General features: G+C 37.4%; 1 long non-coding RNA gene across 1 annotated transcript in view; it reads left to right on the top strand.

Annotated features, from left to right (window-relative positions):
• The window catches only part of LOC131859927 (uncharacterized), a 44089-nt gene extending 19204 nt beyond the window's left edge, over nucleotides 1-24885 (top strand). Inside the window, exon 3 of the long non-coding RNA XR_009359501.1 lies at nucleotides 24684-24885. This is a non-coding gene — a long non-coding RNA (uncharacterized LOC131859927). The remainder of the gene's footprint in view (nucleotides 1-24683) is intronic.
• The last annotated feature ends 723 nt before the right edge of the window (nucleotides 24886-25608 follow it).

The raw sequence follows: 25608 nt of genomic DNA, 5'->3' as shown, positions 1-25608 counted from the left end.
AGCAGTAGGTTGTCTTACCGGTTTGTTATGATCCTGTGTGTTTGCAGTACTGGAGCTTTCACCAACTTCAAAGCCAAGTCCACAAGTGTCACCATTAGGTTTCTGATTCTTCAACAAGTCACCATGTTCTTCTGAGCTTTTCTTGAATTTCTCTTTGTGCTAATTTGCAGTATCCAGTTCTCTTTCTAAGATCTCTTTCTGTCTCATAAGTTCATTGGAGTCATTATGTGTATGCATCAGATCTGTCTTCAACAAATCATTTTCATAGCTAAGTCTGGTGTTCTCATTTGCAACATCACTTACTCTTCTAGTCAAATCTTCTTCATTCTTCTTTCTATCTTTAATTTCCTTACAAAATCTCAGTCATATCCTGCACCTCATTCTTTATTGTCATGTTTTCTTGTTTCAGCTTGCTTACCAGATCACCAAGAGTTTCATTTTCATCATTCTCATTTTGCATCTTTTCACAAAATTCTCCTCTTATTTCTTGCAATGGTAAAATTTTTTTGAAGTGCTTGAATAATTTCCTGTGCAGCATTTAGATCATCTTCAAATTTGATATTTTTCAACTTTTCTGTATCATAGTCTGAGAGAGCTACTTCTAATTGCTTCATCAAGTTTTCCATCTCTACCGGTGTCAAGATCTTCCTCAAGCTGTTAGGCTTTTGAAAATAGAGGACCAAGCTCTAATACCAACTGTTAGGATTCCTACAGATACTGAGAGGGGGGGGGGGGGGGGGTGAATCAGTATCTAACTGGTTATTAGATTTTCTTGACTTAAAACATGTAGAGCATATTAATACTATGTATTGGTAAACAAAAAATAATGCAATAAACAGAGATAAAAGCAACCACATGAAAAACACACCATAACATAGTAGTTTAACGAGGAAACCCGATGTGGGAAAAACCTCGGTGGGATTTGTGACCCACAATATTTACTTACTGGCCAATAAGAAAATATTACTGCTACAAGAGGGGCCTGCACATGCAAGAAGGCCAAGTGCCTAGAGCTCACTACTCAATTACAAAATGGGAAGTATCACTGACTTACAAAATGGATTATATAAATCCAATGTATTGCACTGCTTCAAAATAGCATCTACTATGCTAGATCCAGTACTGGTTTATAGCTCTGCTTCATACATAAACCCTTAACCTATAATTCGCATAATAGGTCTGCCTTATTTCACTTAATTACATTCTTCCATGCTTTCATAAGATCATTACTATTTTCTACAATGAACTCTCTTATATATAAGAGTCATTTTACAACTTGCCAAGTTGGCTTACAATGATTTTACAATAATAAACAAAATATATTATAAACAAAATTCCTGTCGGCTTTTGTGTCAGTATGCTTCTTTTCATTGCTGATGTCAGTGGTCTGTGTGCCGGTGTAAAGTCTGACTTTGCTAGTTCCTGTGGATTGCCTTGCCAGTGTTATAGGATTGTAAGGTTTCCATCAATGACAAAACCTTCAATCACCTACAATGTCTAATTGGAGTGTGCATTTGCCAACAAAGCCTATAGCTTTTAAAGTCTCAATTTTTCTGGCTTCCTAGGCTAGCTTGGTTTTTATGCCAGTAATTTCCTTTTGCATCTAGTGGAGCACCTTGTTGAAGCTATCCATGTCATTATTGATGCAAAGGTCGATATCCAGGTGATGGTCTTCCTGGGTCTTGTCTCCAACAGGCTCGAAATTCACCTCAATACCCACCTCCCTGACATCAGATCTATGAGCTTCTTTCATAGCCGTGTCCTCCCCCATCAAGCCCTTATCCTTAGAGTCAGTCGTGAGAGGTGATCGATTCTTGGTTCTCACATCCTTAATTTTAGGATTTTTCCTTTTCTACTTCTAGCTTTAGCGGATTTGGACCTCCTCGCTTTTAGTATCCATGTCGTTATCAGTCTCATTATCCTCTTCATACTAGCTAACCTCATCCTCCCCTCTCTCCTTTCTTTTGGTCGACCCTTTGATCTATAGCTCATGCCCTATTTTTTTCTTTTTTTCCCACAACCCAACAATTTGGGGGCTGTCCTCTGCCTCAACTTCCGTGTCATAGCCTTCGCCTTGGTCATCATCAAAGTCATCGATGTCCTCTTCTGACTTAGAGACCTCAACAATATTTAGATGGATAGTAGTGTACTTAATGTGATTATACATAATCACCATTAAACCCTCATGCATTGCTAGATTGGTATTGGGGTTGGATATTGCATCCTTGATCCCCATCATTTAGGGCACAGAAAAGATAATATGGAATGAAAATTTTCTCTTTATACCCAAAGTGGTTGAGAATGACAAAATGATAGTTGTAAACCCTAGTAAATCTACCATCTAGAGTGATAAATTCCATAATAGCAAGCAAAACCCTTCGCCAAATTAGCTTAATTACCTTTGGCTAGTAGGTAAGTATGGTTGCCCTTCATCAATCTGGCTTTCTCCTCATCCTTTAGAAATTTCTTCACAGCAGTGTTTGAAATCTTCCTATCCCTATAGAACTTGATGTCATCCATCGAAAGACCCATAGCCTCAACGATCATAGTTTCAGTCACCTTGACCTTCCTATTGCCAATGGTCAATGTGTCTTTATTCCAACCCTTATTGAAAATTCTTACAATTTTGAGCCGTTTCTCTTGCATTCTCTCCATGTAATTAGTCATGTTGGCATCTTGAAGTATCGCCCAGACCTGAGGATGGTTCCTCCATTTATCAATAGTGGTAGCCTCCGTTCTCTTGTGATTTCCCCCCATATTGTTATTGATGTCTATCTACTGTAAATTCTTGCAAATACCTTTCTTCATAATGAACTTCCTGTGAGAAACCACTAGAAGCCTATGGAAATTTCTAATACTTTCGTAAAAACACCCATAAAGCATGCAAAGTGATCCTGCAATTATTATTGTACATCCTTCTCGGCTGCATACAAAACCAACTCCTGTTGCCACGACCTCCCCTATCATCTCGAGAAATGATTTCAAATCCGACCTTGCTTACCATGAAATCTTTCATAAGTTAAGATATCACATGCCGCACAAGGGAGCTCCCCCTCGCAATTCTAGATCTTGATTTTCTTGCTTTGTACTGCCTCATTGGCAGCCCAGTCAGCATACCTATTGGCCTCTCTGTAATCATGGGAAATGTGGCACTTCTCAAACCCTGAAGCAGCTCCCTGGCATAATCAATGATGTTTTTAATCGTCCACGAGGGTTGGTGTTTACCAAGGATGAAATTAATAACATTTTGACACCCAAATTATAAGCTAATTTAATAGTTTGGAGGGCGCCCATAGCTTCAGCTAGATGATTAGTCTGAATCCCCAAGGGATAGGCAACCACCTCAGCACAAAAGCCAACACCATTTCGGATAACTTCACCACAACCAGCAGGTCCAGGGTTCCCTTTAGCAGCACCATCAAAGTTGGCCTTAAACCAATCATTTGGGGAAAAAACCAACTACACATCTTTTGATTTGGTTGATGTTGGTGCCCATCTAGGCTGGGATATTCCAGCTCTTAAGAACATCGAAGTCCTCATTATTACAACAATGCTCTCCCCTGGCCATCACATTCTCAACACAATTATATTTTATCTTGGCCCACACCAGTTCAGCGGTGTTAATATCATTTCTGAATAATCTGTTATTCCTCTCTTTCTATATACCCCAAAGGATATGAGCAAAGGAAAACTTTCATAAATTTCTTATGATCAGATTATTGGTCTTGTAGTGCCAACTTTTGAAATAGTCTTGAATCTCCTTTGGGAAAGCCCAATTCAACCCCCAAAGTTGAAAAAACATCCCCCAGATTGGAAGGACAAAAGGACAGTTTATAAAACTATGGTTCATAGATTCCTCATTATTGAGACAAAGATAACATCTGTTGGGGATACAAAAACCCCTCTTTCTTAAATTATCAGTAGTTAGAATCTTATTTTGCAAAACAATCCATAAAAAGATATTGATTTTAGGAGTCAAACCTGGATACCATGCCTTAGCCTAGCAAGGAGTAGGGTCTTGGTCCTAAGCCAACAAAAAGATAACAGATGAAACAAAATAAGTCCCTAAAGAGGTCTCGCTCCACACCATGTGGTCTTCCCTTCTGGTATTTAAGATAACATGGTTGATCATTAAGTTTACCTGCTTTAGGTTGGGATCAATAGAGCTGAGGTCCACCCACTTTTGATCTTTCCAGTAATCAGCCACTTTAGCACCGAACTTCTCCTTACAATTTTGGATGAGCATATGAGAGACACACTTATTAAGAGGGGCTCCTCCAATCCAAGGATCATCCCAAAAATCCACCTTCCTACCATCACATATGGCCCAGACATTGCCTAAACTAACAATATTTTTAGCCTAGATACCATTGTTCCAAATAAAAAAGCCACTTAGAATCTAATCAGAGGCAAGAAAATCTTCTATGGTGGGAACCTCTCATAAGTACTAAGCCTTCCAGATATCCTTCCATTCTCCATTTCCCTGATAGGTTCTACAAATTTATTTGGAAAGAAGAGTTTTGTTCAAGGTTTTGATATTTCTTAGGCCCAGACCCCCCTTCTTTTTGGGTTTACACACATTATCCTAGGCTATGAGATGCATTCTCTTCTTCTCCTCAACCCCAGACCAAAGGAAGGCTTTTTGAATTTTCTCAATAGCTTCAACAAATTTTCTAGGGATTTTGAAGAGGCTTAAAGAATACACCGGAAGACTTTGGAGAGAAGATTTTAAAAACTGGATTTTTCCAACTTGACTAAGAAGGGTACCTTTCCAATCAGCCAACTTCTTATTGAATCTATCCATAAGACTATTCGAGAACAGCTCTGAAGGTTTCATACCCAAAGGGAAACCAAGGTAAATAGAAGGAGGCTTACCAATTTGGCACACAAGGATCCAGGCCATCCTCATCTGTCTGTCCTCCGGGGTGTTGAAGAAGAAAACAAAGCTTTTCTCCCAATTGATTGTTTGACTTGAGGCTGAACTATAAGTATTGAGAAGGTTCTTCAAATTGGACACTTCTTTGATAGATGAAGAACCCATTAAGATGGTATCATCTATAAATTATTGGTGGGTACAAGCTCTAAAACCAGAAGAGGGGGAGATACCACAAAGAAGCCCCAAAGAAACAGATTTGCTAATAAATCTACCTAGACATTTAGCGAGAATGATGAAGAGAATAGGGGATATAGGATCCCCCTGCCTGATGCCCCTAGAAGTTTTGAAGAAGGGGGAAGGCACACCATTCACAATAAGAGAGAAAGAAGGGGTCGAGATAAGTTGATCAATCAACTGAATAAACCTAGCACCAAAGCCGAAAGCACCAAGCACCTTACCCAAAAATCTCCAGTCAACACGGTCATAGGCTTTTGACAGATCAAACTTCATTAGAAAGCCTTGTTTTTTTGAATCCACCAACGAATGAATATTTTCATGGATAGAAATGATAGATTCAAGGATTTGTCTACCAGGAATAAATCCACTCCGTTGGGGCGAAATGATCAAAGGAAGAATCCTTAGCAGTCTACCAGTCACCACCTTAGAGATGATTTTATAGAACAAATTGCATAAGCTTATCAGATGGAACTTATCCATAGATTCAGCCCTAGGGCATTTGGGGATCAGAACCAATAAAGTAGCATTAAGTTACTTTAAGATAATTCTAGCCCCAAAAAACTCTTGCACACCTTTAAGCACATCACTTTTGAGGATGTCCCAAAAGGCTTGAAAGAAGAACAATGGAAATCCATCCGGGCCCAGGGCTTTATTACCATCAAAAGAAAAAATTGTTTTTTTAACTTTTTCCTCAGAAGGAATGGCCACCAAAGCCTTGTTCTGAACCTCATTAATAATTGAAGGAATTTTCTCTAAGAGGTCTCTCTGAGAATGACCATCCAGACCACTATCCGCCGAGAGGAGGAAAATGAAAAAGTTCCTAGCTTCCTTCCCAATCTCATCGTCCTTCCTAGTTTCAATTCCCCCAATTCTCATCTTTGAGATTCTATTTGCAGCCTTGTGTTTCATAATAGTCATATGGAAGAATCTGGTGTTTATGTCCCCAACTTTAAGCCATGGAGATTTAGACCTTTGTTTCCATAATTCGTCTTCTCTTCTGATAATGTTATGGCACTTCACAAGCACTTCATTTTCCTCCCTAATTGATACTTCATTGTATCCACTAGTTTGGATTTTATCATGCATTTCCTTGAGTACCAGCTGGATTTTGGACTTGGCAACAAACAGATCCCCGAAAACCTCCTTGTTCCATTTTTTAATATTATTTTTCATGTACCTTAATTTTTTAGCCATTCTATACATAGTAGTTCCTTTGACATCAATAGACCACCACATCTCAATGACCTTCTCAAGGTTAGGATGGTCTAATGACATCCTTTCAAATCTAAATGGGAAGTTTCTTTTAACAATTGAATTATGAGCAACAAAAACCATAGGGAAGTGGTCAGAACCAATCCTAAAGATGGTCGATAGGGAGCACTGATAATGGTTAAACCACTCAGTAGAAATAAGGGCCCTGTCAAGTTTGACTTGAATGAGATCTTCCCCCATCCTCCTAGATTCGTCCAGGTAAAATTAGCCCCTTGGATATCAATATCATGCAGACCTTGGTTGTTGACAATGTTAAAAAGATCCATTCTACTATCTAACTGAGAAGGGACACCTCCAAACTTCTCATTGTCACAGAGAGGGGTTTTGAAGTCCCCCATAACAATCCACATATCATACTTATAAAGAGCCTGAATAGCTTCCAGCTTCTTCCAAAATTTACTTCTACCTAGTCTATTATTAGGGGCATAAATATTGGTAAGGAGCAAAGAGGTGTCATCCCCAATGTGATGAAACCTGATAAAAGCCAAATTGCTATCCTGCTTGACAGACTCCCCAGAAACTCGCCTTAGATTTCAGAATGACAATACTCCCAGAAGCACCATCAGAGCTACCACCAAGAGCTTCCCCATCCTTAAAAAGATTTATCTTTTCTACTTTCTCTTTTGACATTTTAGTTTCTTGGATAATAACAATGTCCGGTTTATGTTCTCTGACTAAATTTTTGAGAACATCCTGTTTATGTGGACTATTCAATCCACGAATATTCCATGAAATAATTTTCATTTTCTAACTAGGGAACATACCTCATGGATGGTCAATTGAGTGTCATCCGCTATATTCTTGCTTGCCTCTTGATCTTTGATTTGAATTTCTTTTTTTCTCCCAGGAGGAGAGGGGTTAAACTTGTGTCGGCTTTGGTCTTTTTTCTTGTTTTAACTAGGGTAGCCTGAGGGGTAGAGTTCGACCCTTTTCCCCCCCCTCTCTTTCGATCCGCTACTTCACTTATCTGACAATCTTCCTCTTCAATATTCTGGGTGGTTATCTTCTGGTCAACATCTTCAACCTCAGCCCACTTAAAACTTATATTAAGTAGTGAGGTCGTTAGTGATTGCTGGAAGGTGGATTTCACCATCTCTATCGATTGTTATGATTCTAATGATGAGATTCCTCCAAGGATCAAACACTTCTGGGCTTCCTCATAGTCAATTCTAGGGTCGTCTCTGGTGGTGTTTTCCATAATGTGATTCACATCTGCTTCCTCCTTGTCCTGTAACACCACCTGGATTTCTCCATCTTTCGAGTCATCACTTCGTTGATCCTCCTGATTGATATCTAGTTGTTCTCTTTCGTCTTTGCCTGTTTGATCCTCTTTACCATCTTCAGGCAAAGTTTTTTCTTGGTTTTCCATATTTATATTCTCTTGTTCTACCGTGTTAGGGATGATGACACTCTGGGCCTCTTCAATCATTTTCTCTTTTTCAGAGCTCTTAGGTTGCTTAACAGGATTTTTTGCTTTCCATTGCATTGCCTTTTCTTTCTTTTCTTTCTCTTTGACAGCTTGAAGAGGGTGTTTCCTTTCTATATGTCCCAATTTTTTGCAATGAAAACAAGCGAAAAGGACACTTTCATATTCCATTCGTTGGATCCATTTTCCCAATCTAGAGTTAATCTCAATGGATAGGGGCATGTTCGTGCCTTGCATAACTCCTACACAAATCCTAGCAAAGGTAAGTCTTCTTCTAGCAGCTGTGATAGGATCCATAGAAAGGAGTTCATCGAAGGAACTAGCAATTCCTTTAAAAACATCTTCCACCCAAAATTTTAAGGGAAGTCTCGACAGTCTAACCCAAACTGGAGCTTGTACAAAAAGGATTCATTTAGGTCCATCTTAGGCATCCAGTTTTGCAAAGCGAACGTTGATTTACCAATCAGTCAAGGGCCATCGTAGAGCACCCTTGACATGTCTTCCTTACATGAGAAAGCCATTGACAACGCCCCTTTGGACATAACAATGATTTCCACTTGACTTTTAAGCACCCATTTGCATTTAGCAAATGCCCTAAAAACATCAATATTTGATGTCGGGCCCAAATTTTTCCCAACCAGTGTCATTGCCATAAGGTTAATATTATGCCCAATAACTGGGTCTAGAATTTTAGTAGCAAATCTACCTTTTTCTGGGTTTGAGATATTATGAACTAGAGGGAGCGAGGACTTTCCACTTTGTTTGACACCGAATAGAGAAGTCCAAGACCGGCCACTGTCCCTTCGAACAGGTCCTTGCCTTGGTATGTCTCCAGCACGTGATTCTCCATTTTCCCCATCAAGATCAATAGGCTTGTCGCTTGCATGTGGGTCCCCATCCACCTGGTCTTTTCCATTCAACTCAGAGGAATCCGAGTAGTCTAGGGAATTGTACTTTCATTTCTCCCCTTGGCTCGCCTGTCCATTGCAAGGTTTCCCACCCTGCCTTGAATTCAAATGTAAAGTCGCTCCCTTCTCCCGCTCCCACATTCTCACTATCTCACACAAGAAGATCCTGAAAATGATGAATAAATTGTTATCTTCAATGCTTTTATGTAATATGTCTAGTAGTTAAGTTAGTTTTAGTCAATTAGTATTTAGTTAGGAGTTTAAGTCTTAGTTAGTTTAATTCCAAATGAAAGGGTATGCCCTTTCATTTTGGAATTGAATCTTCATCTATTTATAGGGGATCCTTTTGATTAGAAGACATTCATGATCATTCTATTCAAGACGTATGCAAGTCCTTTTGAAGTTTGTTTTCTAGAAATACCAAAACTGGCGAATAACATTATGTTGTACTGAAGCCAGTTGATTATCTTATGCTTATTTCAATATAAAAAACACATGTTCTACATCTCTGATGGTATCTATGTTTTTAATTGTTTGATTAGTTCCTTGTGATAAATCTATTCAGTTAGATTGTTTCAATGTGTTATCTCATGTTATTATAGTTTGAATTAGGTTTCAATTTGAATTATCGGTTTGAATAATTCTTGTAGATGCCTTTGAAGTGATGGTCTTGTTTTAAAGAGCAAGTTTAATAAGACTATCTCTATGGTTATATTTTAAAAATGCCAAACTGGTGAAAAGACATTGTGCTATATGTAATCAGTTGATTATCTTTTGTTTATTTCAATACAAAGACCAAGTGTTTTTCATCTCTGATGGTATCTATCTTTTTGATTGTTTGATTAGTTCCATGTGATAAATCTATTCATTTAGATTGTTTCAATGTGCTATCCTATGTTATTATAGTTTGGGTTAAGTTTTAGTTTGATTATTAGTTTGAATGATTGGATGTCAAGCTTCATTCTATCTTATTGGTCTTTCAGAGCAAAGTTAAATTCCCTAAGACTAACTGCAACATTATGCCAGGGGTGAAGACACTGGTCTACTATTATTTGAAGATAATTTAATCAAGTGTTTTCAGAGTAATATCAATTAAGAAATTATACTTATAATAAAGTAACATTTTATTTAAAGCATTCATTTACAAGCAAGCAATTCAAAGTTTTCAGTAATTATTTAATTGAAGTGACAATCTTAGGAATCATTTGCCCTCTAATGCATATAAACCTTGGAAACATTCAATTCCAATCAAACATACTTGACAACAATGGGATTAATACCCATCAAAAGTCTCTTCTCAATCTTCAAAACACTCTTACAAGACAACAACTTAATAGACACCAACCATACTTTGAGGAAGACAAACATGACAAAAGCTTCCCTTTCCTTGTAATGAAGCCAATCACTCCGTTCAGTCTCTTGATATTATTGTTATAGAATTATCCTCCAATTTATAGAAAGATCCAACAATTCAAATGAAAGTTATGATAATTCTTCTAAAACTGCTACAGGATACAAGAAAGACAATATTAAGATAAACTATACAAGATACACATTATGAAGAAAACTACTCAAAATTATTGATAACAACAAATGAAATGTATTGTTTGATTAGATTCTACTTTCATTTAAAGTTATATACAATACCCAGATTTCTATTAGCTCATAACAAAATACGCAACTAACAAATAAAATGAGAAATTATGCATATTTCAAGCCTCCAATTCAAAACAATTCTACATGATAGAACCAATATCCATTAGGACTCGTTTCACCTTGCATTTTATGATGATGAATTCAATGTTTAAGGAAAAATTTATGGGATTGTGAGGCATGTTGTGGCTCTTGGTCGGTATCTTCTAAATCCATTGGCCATGGTTGCAACATTATGTGGTCTTGGCAAAGAGATATTATCAGTGAAGCTTCATTCACTGGAACATTTCCTTAGTCCATATGACAAGTATGAAGTTGTCGAACAGGTAATGGTTACAGTAACCAACCAAGTTGGTGTTGACATAAACCTAGCAACATCACATGAATGGATGTTTTCTCCTTTGCAATTTGTAGTTGGCCTTGGACCTAGAAAAATTGCTTCCATACAAAGGGCTATTTTGAGAGCTGGAAGGGTTTACAGTTGCAGAGAATTATTGACCCCTCTAGAAGCTATGAAGAAAATTTTCTTTATAAATGCTCTTGGTTTTTTTAAGGGCTAGAGGGATCAGGCAAGCAACTTTTGGAAACCATGTTATGGATCCATTGGACTATACTAGAATTCATCTCGAGTCATATGAACTAGCCAAGAAAATGGCTGAGGATGTATACTGCGAAGATGCAGGTCAGGATATAGATGATATGGATGAGGAAACACAAGAAATGGTAGTTTAACCTGTCAAAAAATATCCCCATGTGTTAAAGGCCCTTGATATTGATGAATATGCAGAAGTGTGGAACGACACACATCCAATAAAAAGCAGGAAACTCTTGCTGACATAAAGATTGAATTGGTGCATGGATTTAAGGAATGGGGAACACCATATAAAGAGCCATCCCAGGATGAGGAATTTTATCTGCTAACTAGAGAAAATAAAGAGACCCTTCCAGTGGAGAAAATTGTACAAGCAACTTCCCGCAGAGTCCTAAATAATCGTATTAAAGTTTCTTCCATACAAAGGGCTATTTTGAGGGTTGGAAGGGTTTACAGTCACAGAGAATTGTTGACCCCTCTAGAAGCTATTTAGCGACTTATCTTTATAAATGTTGCTAGTTTTTTAAGGGTTAGAGGGACCGGGCAAGCAACTTCTAGGAACCATGTTATGGATCCATTGGATGGTACTAGAATTTATCCAAAGTCATATGAACTAGCCAAAAAAATGGTTGAGGATGTATACTGTGAAGATACAAGACAACATATAGATGATATGGATAAGGAAACACAAGAAATGACAATTGAACATGTCAAAAAATATCCCCATGTGTTAAAGGCCCTAGATATTGATGAATATGCTAGAAGTGTGGAACAATGGACATCCAATAAAAAGTGAGAAACTCTTGCTAACATAAAGATTGAATTGGTACATGGATTTAAGGATTGGCGAACACCATATAAAGAGCCATCCCAGGATGAGGAATTTTATCTACTAACTAGAGAAAATGAAGAGACCCTTTCAGTGGGGAAAATTGTGTAAGCAACGACCTGTAGAGTCCTAAATAATCATATTAAAGTTACTTCCATATAAAGGGCTATTTTGAGGGCTAGAAGGGTTTATAGTCGCAGAGAATTGTTCACCCCTCTAGAAGCTATAAAGCAACTTGTCTTTATAACTGGCAATCACAAAATGAAGAGGTTAAGGAGGTTGAGGAATTTTATCTGCTAACTAGAGAAAATAAAGAGACCCTTCCAGTGGGGAAAATTGTACAAGCAACTTCCCGCAGAGTCCTAAATAATCGTATAAAAGTTGCTTCCATACAAAGGGCTATTTTGAGGGTTGGAAGGGTTTACAGTCGCAAAGAATTGTTGGCCCCTCTAGAAGCTATTTAGCAACTTATCTTTATAAATGTTGCTAGTTTTTTAAGGGTTAGAGGGACCAGGCAAGCAGCTTCTAGGAACCATGTTATGGATCCATTGGATGATACTAGAATTTATCCAAAGTCATATGAACTAGCCAAAAAAATGGTTGAGGATGTATACTGTGAAGATACAAGACAACATATAGATGATATGGATAAGGAAACACAAGAAATGATAGTTGAACATGTCAAAAAATATCCCCATGTGTTAAAGGCCCTAGATATTGATGAATATGCTAGAAGTGTGGAACAACGGGCATCCAATAAAAAGCTAGAAACTCTTGCTAACATAAAGATTGAATTGGTACATGGATTTAAGGATTGGCGAACACCATATAAAGAGCCATCCCAGGATGAGGAATTTTATCTACTAACTGGAGAAAATGAAGAGACCCTTTCAGTGGGGAAAATTGTATAAACAACGACCTGTAGAGTCCTAAATAATCATATTAAAGTTACTTCCATATAAAGGGCTATTTTGAGGGCTAGAAGGGTTTATAGTCGCAGAGAATTGTTCACCCCTCTAGAAGCTATAATGCAACTTGTCTTTATAACTGGCAATCGCAAAATGAAGAGGTTAAGGAGGTTGAGGATCCATATTTTGCCAAAGTAGATACCATTAAACAAAGTGAACAAGAGAATGCAAGGAAAGAAAAAGAACTTGCAAAAAAATCTTGATGACAAGAACGAAAGGACTAACCTCTTGTACAGTTGCTGCCGAGCATCTATCTGCAACAATTGTGCCCTAGTAATTGCCCTAATTTTAATTTTTACTCATTATTGATGCATTTAATTTTTTTATATGGACGTTTTAGGGGTATGTGGCCTGAAGAATTGAAGCTTAACATCAGAAACAACCAAGGGGAGGAGCAACCTGTTCAATTATGGACTTATGTTTGGGATTCTTGTTACACAACATCAACTTATATCAAATTTGAGGAATGGATAGTAAAGCCAATTTATTAGATGTATGGATTTCCTTGTGATGGATCAATCTCAAATGATATTAAAGATTTTTAAGACCTAAAGATTTTGATGATAGAAAGATAGTGAATCATAACTAGGGAGATTGGTATGTCCAACGACTTGTCTTTATAACTGGCAGCTGCATAATAGAGAGGTTAAAGAGGTTGAGGACCCATATTTTGCCAAAGCCAATACCATTAAACAAAGTGAACAAGAGAATGCAAGGAAAGCAAAGGAACTTGCAAAAAATCTTGATGACAAGAACAAAAGGACCAACCTCTTATATAGTTGTTGTCGAGCATCTATCTGCAACAATTGTGCCCACTTTCTCCCAATTTTCGCACCCTGAGCCTGCGTATAATGATGGTGCGTGATTACTTTAAAAAAAAAATACCGCACGTTCATTGGAATTCTGATGTTAAATATGAAATCTGTGCTATTGGCAAAAATCAACCTGATGGTAACACACAAGTAGAAGCATGTGATCGAGATAAAATACATCGATGAAGTCCATCAGCAAAACGCGCACTAGCAACAATGGAGAAATCTTGTATTGCTGATAGTCAATGATGCTATCGATACGACTTATCCCGCTAGACACTGGCAAAAGTAAAACGCATCGGCATGGTTTACGATAATGAGTCAAAGCTTATGTTGAGGAGACATAACATATCGGGAGGAGCTATGCCAAGGGAAAAGACATCTGGGAAATTATGCCCATCCCCTGAACACATTTTAAGCTATCCTGATGCCCAATGAGACTAGCAGGATAACTCGCACCTATCAATTGGCAGAGAGGTCATCTACTAATGTTATCCCGATGAGTAAGAAGAAATCGAGAGGCTATGAAAATCATCGGACCAACATATGCCGATCAACAGGTAAAATCCGTGTTCGTCAGGATGCCGATGTGAAATTTCAACAAGTCAGAATTCTAACGAACACGGGGTATACTTTTAAAAAAACAAAATTAATCCGACAAAGAAAAAGAAATCCCATAGTCGGTTGGAAATGTTCGTCGGTTTTTCGTCTGACTTCCGATGGGAAATTTTAACACGTCAGAATTCCGACGAACACGGGGTAATTTTTGAAAAAAAAAAAAAGTAGTCTGACAAAACAAAACAAATCCCATAGCTCATCGGAAATGCTTGTCGAAAAATCACTCCAAATGTACTAGTGTTATCAAAGGGTATCACTATCATTGATGAGGATTTGGCCTAGTCTTCTTGCATTTTCTATCTGACAGTGGTCTTATAATCTTTGACATTGGGGCTGGAAACTTTGCAACAATTGGTTGATGCTCTGTATTTTGGATTGTCCCTTGAATTCTACAGACTGTCATTGTCTTTGTATACTTGTGAAAGTCTAAATATTGCTAGAGACATTCCCTCTCTTAATTACTTTCACGAACTTCTTTTTATTTGTTTGTCCTTCCCAGTAATGGGACTGTATTTGCATATTTGTGATTGCTCTACAAATGACCGTGGGGTCTGCAACACTGTTATGAGACTGATCTACTGTCACTATCTTAAGGCATTATACCTCTGTCATGAAGTTTTCTCATTGTCTTTGGTAATGAATTGTTCTTATTATGATTCAAGTATTCTTTAACATCTTTACCTCTTTTGTTGAATTTCCAATGAATCTGTGATTGCAAACTTTGTGCTGATGCAAATCGTGCAATGTCACTGTATTTTGATTACTAATTGCTTATGCACTGTGATCTTAGCCATTTTTCAGTGACTTTTTATTCATTGTGTAAACTAGCTTAAGGTTACACAGAGGGTCATTGCAGCTTCAATGGCAGTTATCACTGGTTATGGATCTTCTTTATCACTGTATTCTTAATCTACCCATTGTTTTTTATTATTCACTGCTCACAAAATGACCGTGGAAAAGGCTTCTAACGATATTGTATATGTGTTCACTATCTTTGAAGATCTTTTGTTGCTCTTCTTAATTACATGTTTCTCTTCTTATTCTCAAATGATGATTATTATGTCTATGTAATCTTTTCTTTTTTCACAACCATAATAAGAAGGCCCTGCTACTGAGAAAAGGCCATTAATAGGGTTATAAGACTCCTTATAATCTAATAGCCCTCCTTGATAAAAGGCTCAAGGCCATTGACTGATCAACATTGCTCTTTGGGGTATGCCCTTGTTATCTCAAGCCTGCACTTAAACCTAGAACATTCATCATGATTTGAACTATCTCTTGTATGACTGAGTGCTTGACTGTTCTCTATAATGGTTTTGAGAGTTTTGGTAAATTGTCTAAAATCTTGTAGTTGTTCTTGTGAGCAATCTCCTTGTACATATTGTGCCTTATCTTGTCTTAGTAGCTCTTTTATTATTGTCAAACATTAGATATTCAATGAAGTGGTGTGCCTTTTGTCAACGAACTTGTGCTTTCATTTGTGTGATAGCCATAGTGCTCATATAATAATGAAGAAAGGAAAACTTTACTCTTCAACATGAAAGCTCAACATGCCCATGCTTGACCAATATAATAGTGTCCACATGTCTTTGTAGTAAGTTTCATATTCTAAATCTCTATGTTGATTTCTCTCAGGGTGCTTTGGGATACTGTATGAATGTGCATAGGTGATTATATCAGAGTGTAACTGACATAGCACTATCTGCGAGACTCTTTTACTTGAGCTTCTCCATGTATGAGATGGTGACCGTCATTGTATCTCTAGGATTTTTAACTTCTCACTTACTGCATAGTGCCCTATCCATTATTACGGCATGAATAATTACTTCATGACTGCATGACCGTCCTATGAGACTGATTTGCAACTTGTGACTGCTATAACTCTATCATGACATATGTGACTGCAATGTTGATAATTGCTTCCAATAATGTTAAAATACTTTGAATGAGAGCTCCTTGTTATTACTCTAAGATGTATTGAGACACTGTCATGACTGTCCTCAAGTGCATTTACATAATCAATGTATTTCTCTATTGTCATGATATGTAAGACCTCGAAGTTCATCTAGTTTCTACGAGTGATATCATGGAACATCTTTTCATTGTCTTTTGATCTTATCGGTTTGTCACATCTTTTAAAACCTTGACATGTTTTCAAAGATTTATGGTTTGTCACCCTTGTATTGAAGACTGTATTCTTGACTATACCTTGGACAGTGAGTACTTTTTGACAGTGAAAGATTTGTGACTGTGATTTTGTAGCATCTCTTTGTATATACTGTGATTCTTAATGATCTTTGTCATTATTTGTAAAACTCATTGATGTTACTTATGAATGTAGCATCTCTTTGTATATACTGTGACTCTTAATGATCTTTGTCATTATTTGTAAAACTCTCTTGGTATCTCGTACTTTGTGCACACTTTTCCTAACCCTCCTTTTTATTCCAAGTCTGTTACTTTTCATCTTATTTGACTCTCTTCACCCTAATGATGGATCATGGAGTGTGATCTGAAACATTGATGCAAAAATCTTACACACAATTGAATCCAAAAACTATACTGAATAATAACCCTCCCTATCCTTTTGGTACTGTTCATGCACTGTCATATGATGAGCATTCATTGATGAATAATGATGAATAACTAATACTCTAACCGGTACTGAGAGGGGGGGGTGAATCAATACAGACAAAAAGTTGCTTTAATACTTTGACACTCTTTGAACATAGATAACCGGTTGTCTATATCACTGTACTTAACAATAGCAATACCAGTTAATAGAAATACTTCAAACAGCTAAACCGATAAAACAAAAGTACATCAAATAGTATCTAACAATTTTCAAATCTAGATAGCTATTTTACCAATTTGATCATGCATGAGATGCATTAGTAAAATCACAACCATTAGCTCTGCATGCATATACAACTGAACAAAAACTACTCAATCATCACATGAAAAATGCACAGCCCATGACACAGATTTTTCACGTGGAAACCCAAATGGGAAAAACCACGGTGGGGATGAATACCCACAAGCTTGTTTTTGAACTCTTTTCAAGTCCGCTCTATTAGAAGCCTAGTCCGGTTAAAGACTTTACACTAACATTCTGTTAGGAACCGGTCCTATTAGGGATCACCCGGTTAAGGGATGGCTATAAACCCTATTAAAGGTTACCTCGCTAGAGGATTTAAAGAACTCAATGAGCTTGAGTCACCTGGTTAGAGGATTTTCAACAAGCCTGTTAAAGCTACCCGGTCAAGGGATTTTCCTTCTATTGAAATTGTTAGAAGACAATAGGTAAGACTCTAATCTGATAACAACACTACTTTGCTAAGGTGGATCCTTTTCAGTTTCTCTCTTCTGTAATCACACTCTGCAGACTCCTCACTTTGGTTTGGCAAGTATCAAGTCTTCAACATACAGACATAAACACAATTTTTGCCAACACAAACAATAATAAACATCATCGACCTTATAGACAACAATTAGGTCGGTAGCATAAACCCTAAACCCTACACATTTAGGTTTTTAGTTACAAGTGGTCTGATCCTGATCGTTAAAATGCATTGCATAGAATAAAACAATCTGAGAAATATCTCAAGTTGTTCTGCATCGTCTAATCTTTACCGCACCTGGAAGTCAGTAATCCATCACGCGTTCTTCACACACCGCTAAGAGAAACACACATTCCCGAGGTAGACATTTAATGCATTCGCTCTTCACGCGCAAGATCCTCAAAGAGATTCTTCACATGCACAAGCTGACATGGCATCTCGGTCTCATCCTTATCTCCTAACTAACTCAGCATAGAATATCATCAGTTGCACCACACAAGTCAGATTGCCAAACCGGAATTCCTCGAGTTGAACTAAGACTACAAACCGGTAGTCAAACCATGAACCCTAAACTGTGAACCCGACACCGGTTCACTCCATCTTGGTTGACTATAGCCGCTTCCAGTCTTCACACTAGTTTATATAGGTTCACCTGCTTGAGTACCATATACATGTTCACTTATTGACATCAATGACAACATACATTATCACCGTTTCATCATATGCCAACAATCTCCCCCTTTGGCATTGATGGCAATACTCAGTGAATCACTGCTTAGTAAAATATATACACCGGTTGACACTATACCTATGCAACTTAAAAGATCACCATCACCTGGAATAGTCAGTGTGTACATGCTCAATCATCTTCTCCCCAAACAATATATCTTCTCCCCCTTTGACAACAATGCCAAAGCGGAGGCATAAGCTTCCAAGCTCCACTATGTTGTTCCCCCTATGGAGTAGCATCCTTCAAGACATCAATGCTGTAAGATCTGACACGGTAGTACCTGACTGATGTGGAGCACACAACTTTAGTTTACTTCATGAAGGGACAGAACCCCTAATTCACCTCTCAAATAGGTAAATGTAGTCTTCGGTAAGGGCTTAGTGAATAAGTTTGTTAGTTTCTCCTTACTGGAAACATGTTCTAAGACAACCTCTTTATTCTGAACCTTTTCTCTCAAGAAATGATACTTGAGCTCAATATGCTTGGTCCTAGCATGCAATACCGGATTTTTGGAAATCTTGATTGCACTAGTATTATCACAGAAAATACTCACCGGTTCAAATACAGTCACTTTGAAGCCATCCAATACATGCTTCATCGAGATTTTCTGAGTGTAGTTCATAAATGCTGCCACATACTCCGCTTCAGCTGTAGACTAGGAAATATAGCTCTGCTTCTTACTTGTCTAGGAGACGAGTCTTCCATCGAGGAAGAACGCTCTGTCGGTTGTACTCTTCTAATCATCCACATTACCTGTCCAATCTGTATCGATAAACACTTTGAGATCAAAGTTGCCATTATATAGATACCACAATCCATAATCAATTGTTCCCTTCAGATACCTAAGACTTCTCTTTACCGCTACCAAGTGGGATTCTTTTGGACTCTTATGAAAACAGGCCACTATGCCCACTGCATGAGCAATATCCGGTTTGTTGTGCACCTCATAGTGCAACTTACTGATCATTGACCGATACTCCTTCTCATTCACCATCAATGAATCATCCTCCTTAGTCAGTTTGCAGCCAGTCACCATCGGTGTTCCAACCGGTTTGCTATCCTCCATGCCAAAGGTCTTCAATACCTCTTTGATATACTTGGATTAGGTAATGAAGATACCCTCCTTCATTTGTTGAATCTATAGACCAATGAAGAACTTTATCTCTCCAATCAGAGACATCTCAAACTCTTTCTTCATTTCATCTGCAAATGTATGACTCATTTCATCATCTCCTCCAAAGATTATGTCATCTACAAATACTTCACAGATCAGTATTTGATCACCTTCATATTTCAAGTAGATGTTGTTGTCCTCACTTGTTCTCTGAAATCCTATCTTCACAAGATGAGAGTGTAACCATTCATACCATGCCCTTGGTGCTTGTTTCAATCCATACAGGGCCTTGTATAATCTACACACCATGTTACTATCTTCTGACAAAGCAAACCCATTCAGTTGCTCAATATACACTTCTTCTAGGATTCCATTCAAGAATGAAGACTTCACATCCATCTGGTATACCTTGAATCCTTTGAATGCTGCAAATGAAAGTAGCATTCAGACACCTTCCAATCTAGCCACTGGGGCAAAGGTTTCTCCATAGTCTTCTCCTTCTTCTTGAGCATATCCTATGCATACAAGTTTTGCCTTGTTTCTTACCAATGTGCCTTCTTCATTCAGCTTATTTTTGAAGACCTGTTTGGTACCTATGACATTCTTGTGTTCCGGTCTAGCTATCAAGGACCATGTTGCATTTTTCTCTATCTGGTCTAGTTCCTCTTCCATTGCCTTTATCCAGTCTTCATCGATAAGTGCCTCTCTAGTGGTCTTAGGCTCAAATTCTGAAATCATGCAGGAATTTTCTTTCACCTTTCTCCTTGTGAGTATCCCTGCATCTTTGTCTCCAATGATCTGCTTTAGATCATGATGTAGTTTTACCTACCTAGGAATGACCCTAGCTGGTTCCACTTGCTTTTCCTCTTCTTAATCCACTTCATCTTCTTCTTCTCCTATTGCAACTTCTACTGGTATAGAAACACTAAGGTCTTCATAGTGTTTATCACTTGTTTCTTTCTTAACCGGTTCCCAGAAGGCTAAACCCGATTCATCTTCTGTTTGATTGTTGCTGGTTTCCTTAGGTTTCTCAGGGGATTCATCAACTCCGACATTGATACTCTCAACAATTTTCTGAGTCCTATTATTGTAACACTTGAGAGCTTTGCTTTTAGTAGAATATCCTAGAAATATTCCTTCATCACTCTTAGCATCAAACTTTCTCAGATGCTCACCTCTCCTGATATAGCACTTGCTGCCAAATACTTTGAAATAACTTACATTAGGAGTTCTCCCATTCCAGTATTCATAGGGGGTTTTGTCTTTACCTTTCTTGATGAGTACCCGATTCATAGTATAGACTGCAGTGCTTACCGCTTCTCTCCAAAATGTGTGAGCTACCTTTCCTTGGATCAACATAATTCTGGTCGCTTCCACTATAGTTTTGTTATTCCTCTCTACTATGTCGTTCTATTGTGGTGTACTTGGGGCAGACAACTGCCTCTTGATGTTGTTCTCTTCACAATACTTGTTGAATTCATCAGAAGTGAATTCACCTCCCTGATTGGTTCTAAGGCATTTATTCTTCTACCACTCTCCTTCTCAACCAATGCTCTAAAGGCTTTGAACTTTCCAAATGCCTCAAACTTGTCTTTCAAGAATGTGACCCATATCACTCTTGAGCAGTCATCGATAAGAATCATGAAATACCGATCTCCCTGAATACTTCTTATTTGCATCTGACCACACAAATCGGTGTGCACTAGATGAAGTAAGTTCTCTACTGAAAAAGACTTACCTTTGAATGTTGAGGAAGACATCTTCCCAAGTTTACATTCTCTACACAAAGCATTCTCTGGTTTGTTCAACAAAGGCAATTCTCTTACTGCCTTGATCTTACTAGCCTTTACTATATTATCAAAGTTTATATGATAGAGTCTCCTATGCCATATCCAACTGTCATCAAACTTCACCATTAGACACTTACTAATCTGGGCATTCAGTTGAAACAAGTTTCCTTTGGTCTGTTTACCAATGGCAATAAGTTCACCATTCTTTCCAATTATTCTGCAGACTCCACCTTTGAACTCCAGAATAAGTCCTTTGTCGTTCAGCTGAGCAACACTCAAAAGGTTTTTCTTATGGCCTTCCACCCAAACATCATCCGCACTGCTCTTTCCATTTAGTGAGATGGATCCTTTTCCTTTTACCATGCAGGGTGCATCATTACCAAACTGGACAACACCTCCATCATATTCTTCCAGAGTTAGAAACTTTCTCTGGTCACCAGTCATGTGGTGAGAACACCTGCTATCAATGATCCACTCATTAGAGTTGTCAATGCGAGAGACAAGGGCTTTCTGGTCAGACAAATCTTCCTTGACAGCTACGAAAACTATGTCCTCACTCTCTTCGTCCTCAGATTCTTCATCAGTAACACCTTCATCCACTGCAACAAGATAATTTCTCCTACCTCCTCCTTTATACTTTCTAAACCTTTCCAGTTTATCCTTATTGTCATTCTTAGGACAGTTAACAGCTATATGTCCTATATTATTGCAGCAAAAATACTTCAAAGGAAGCTTACCTCTGTATTTTCTGGTGCCTTTTGGAAGTCTCTTGGCGAGAAGAGCTTCAAACTCCATCATAATCTCCTCATCATCCATATCTCTGCTTGGCCTGGATTCATAACTAGTGCTAACCTCTTTTCCTCTCCTGGTAGGTGCGGAGGAAGGTGATGCTTTGAAGGATGACTCAGTCTTCTGAATGTTACCATCATAGCCATTCAATTCATATGCAGTTAATTTAGCAATAATAGAGTCTAATGATACCTTTGTTTTGTCGATAGACCTAAGCTATTGGACAAGGGCAACCCTGATTGCATAGACCAGTAACAATGATCTCAGAACTTTACTGACAACTGTGGCATCATCAATTGTTCCACCATTGCTCTTGATATCTTCAACCATAGTCTTGATCCTTATGCTATATTGTTGAATGGTCTCACCTTCAACCATCCTCATGTCTTCAAATTTTCCTCTGAGGCTTTCTTCCTTAGCCTACTTGACATGCTCATCACTGCCATAAATGGTTTCTATTGTGTCCCAAACATCCTTTGGACTGTCCTTATCTTGTACATCAATGAACTCAATATCAGACAGGCTGCTAATAAGGGCTTTCATGACTTGCCCATTTTCTCAAATCTCTCTTTTCTGATCATCGGTTAAAGTGCCAGTAGGGATTACATAGGCATTCTCAACATAGCTCCAGTGTTGAGTACCCAAACTCTTGATATAAATCTTCATTATGTTCTTCCATATCTCGAAGTTGTCCCTATTGAACTTAGGACCTTCCCTCTTCATCATTAAAGCAGGATATTTTGCCTCAAGCGGTTAAGTTTATATCACCGAGGACCTGGAGGTGCTCTGATACCAATTGATGAATAATGATGAACAACTAATACTCTAATCGGTACTGAGAAGGGGTGGGGGGGGGTGAATCAGTATAGACAAAAAGTTGCTTTAATACTTTGACACTCTTTGAACACAGATAACCAGTTGTTTATATCACTGTACTTAACAATAGCAATACCAGTTAACAGAAATACTTCAGACAGCTAAACCGGTAAAAAAAAAGTACATCAAATAACATCCAACAATTTTCAAATCTAGATAGCTATTTTACTAGTTTGATCATGCATGAGATGCATTAGTAATATCACAACCATTAGCTCTACATGCATATACAATTGAACAAAAACTACTCAATCATCACATGAAAAATACACAGCCCATGACACAAATTTTTCATGTGGAAACACAAATGGGAAAAACAACGGTGGAGATGAATACCCACAAGCTTGTTTTTGAACTCTTTTGAAGTCCGCTTTGTTAGGAGCCTAGTTCGGTTAAAGACTTTACAATAAGGTTTTGTTAGGAACCGATCCTATTAGGGATCACCCAGTTAACGGATGGCTATAAACCCTGTTAAAGGTTACCTCACTAGAGTATTTAAAGAACTCAATGAGCTTGAGTCATCTGGTTAGATGATTTGCAACAAGCATGTTAAAGCTACTTGGTCAAGGGATTTTCCTTTTGTTGAAATGGATTGAAGACAACAAGTAAGACTCTGATATGATAACAACACTACTTTGCTAAGGCAAATCCTTTTTCAGTTTCTCTCTTCTGTAATCACACTCTATAGACTCCTCACTCTGGTTTGGCAAGTATCAAGTCTTCAACACATACATAAATAGAACTTTTGCCAACACAAACAATACCAAACATCATTGACCTTATAGACAACAATTAGGTCGATAGCATAAACCCTAAACCCTGCACATTTAGGTTTTCAGTTACAAGTGGTATGATCCTGACTATTAAAATGCATTGCATAGAATAGAACAATCTGAGAAAGATCTCAAGACGTTCTGCATCGTCCAATCTTCACCACACCTGGAAGTCAGTAACCCATCATGCATTCTTCACACACTACTAAGAGAAATGCAGATTCTCGAGTTAGACATTTAATGCATTCACTTTTCACTTGCAAGATCCTCACAGAGATTCTTCACATGCACAAGATGACGTGGCATCTCGATCTCATCCTTATCTCCTAACTCACTCATCACAGAATGTCATTGGTTGCACCGCACAAGTCAGATAGCCAAACTAGAAACCCTCGAGCTGATTTGAGACTATAAACTGGTAATCAAACTGTGAACCCCGACACCGGTTCACTCCATCCCGGTTGACTATAGCCGCTTCCAATTTTCACACCGCTTTATACCGATTCACCTGCTTGAGTACCATATACCTGAACTCACTTATCGACATCAATGACAACATACATTATCACTGCTTCATAATATACCAACATTCATGTGTCTTGAAGTTTTATTCTTTCTTTCCATTAACGATTGCTAAATATTTGAGACCCTAATAGGGATGCATCTAGATTTTTATTATACTAGTATAGTTCCATTGGTCATATGCATTTCATCTATAATAGTGATCCTGAAAGTTTCACTATTGTGAATGATGGGTCCCTTCTGAATGAAATAATATTGGCATATTATCATGTTGGGCTCAACCCTTGTGGGAGCCTCATTTTACACCACATACTTTAGCGATAAATCCATAATGCACTATGTACCTGTATTTGCATAGTGAACAAACAAGTTAACTAAAAATTAGTGCATCTTTTAATCTCATGATATGATGCCTTTGGAATTGATATTTTTCAACTTTTATCATGCATCTGATATTTGTCTGATCACTATGGCATATGCAATGCACTATATTCTGTTAGTAGAACATATAGGGTCTCATAGTCGGAGCTTTAACTGTTTTCTCTCATCGTTTGCAGCTTTGTTCGAGGATCAAGAGGAAGATAACATGACAACTTTGAAGACTACCTCAAGACTGACATCAAGCAAATATGGCTATTTTTCCTTACCTGTTCTCTTCCTCTTTTATTCAATTATATAGTTCATTTCATATGTCATATGATGGTTCAACTACTCCCACAACTTATGTGGGACTTCTAAACACTTTTTCTTCTTCAATGAATAAAATGGAACTATTCTTTTCAATCTTTTATACATATTCATAATGAAATGGAAAAGGGCAACAATACTATGCATTTTCTAAAAAAATTATAAATCTGAAATTTATTGAAATTCTTCATTTCAAAAATGATTAATTAGCATTGAATACATGCACCTTTTACCATTAATATCAATAAGTACTCCAAGTTTGCCAATTTGAGTTGTGTGCAAAAATTGGTAACAATTACAAAAACTATTTATGTTGTACAATCATGCAAATATTTATAATTAATAAATTTAGATTTTTAACATATTAAATTGAAGTTTATATAACAATTTTAAAGAAAGTGTGCTAAAAATTTAAAAATAGTAAAAGTTGGATCTATTTAGGCTTTTAAATTCAATTCAAAACAATTCCATTTTAAAAAATTTCAAAGCGATCACATTAAAGATTAAAAAATAGTAAAACCAAGAAATATTTGTTTTTAAATTCAATTAAAACAAATTCTCCTAATAAAAAAATTGATGTGCATATCCACAATTGAAGGTTAAAATTTACTTGCAAAATTTATTTTCAACTAATGTTCGCATTTAATTACACAAATTATTCATCCAAATATTTATAATTAATTAATTTTGATTTTAACAGGTTAAAATGAAGTTTCTAAAATAATTATAAAGAAAGCACGCTAAAAATTTAAAAATTGTGAAAACAAAATCTATTTGGACTTTCCAATTAAATTT

Source organism: Cryptomeria japonica, chromosome 11 (genome assembly GCF_030272615.1).
Source record: "Cryptomeria japonica chromosome 11, Sugi_1.0, whole genome shotgun sequence".
In the NCBI taxonomy this organism is placed as follows: domain Eukaryota; kingdom Viridiplantae; phylum Streptophyta; class Pinopsida; order Cupressales; family Cupressaceae; genus Cryptomeria; species Cryptomeria japonica.
This window is presented reverse-complemented; position numbering and strand designations above follow the sequence as displayed.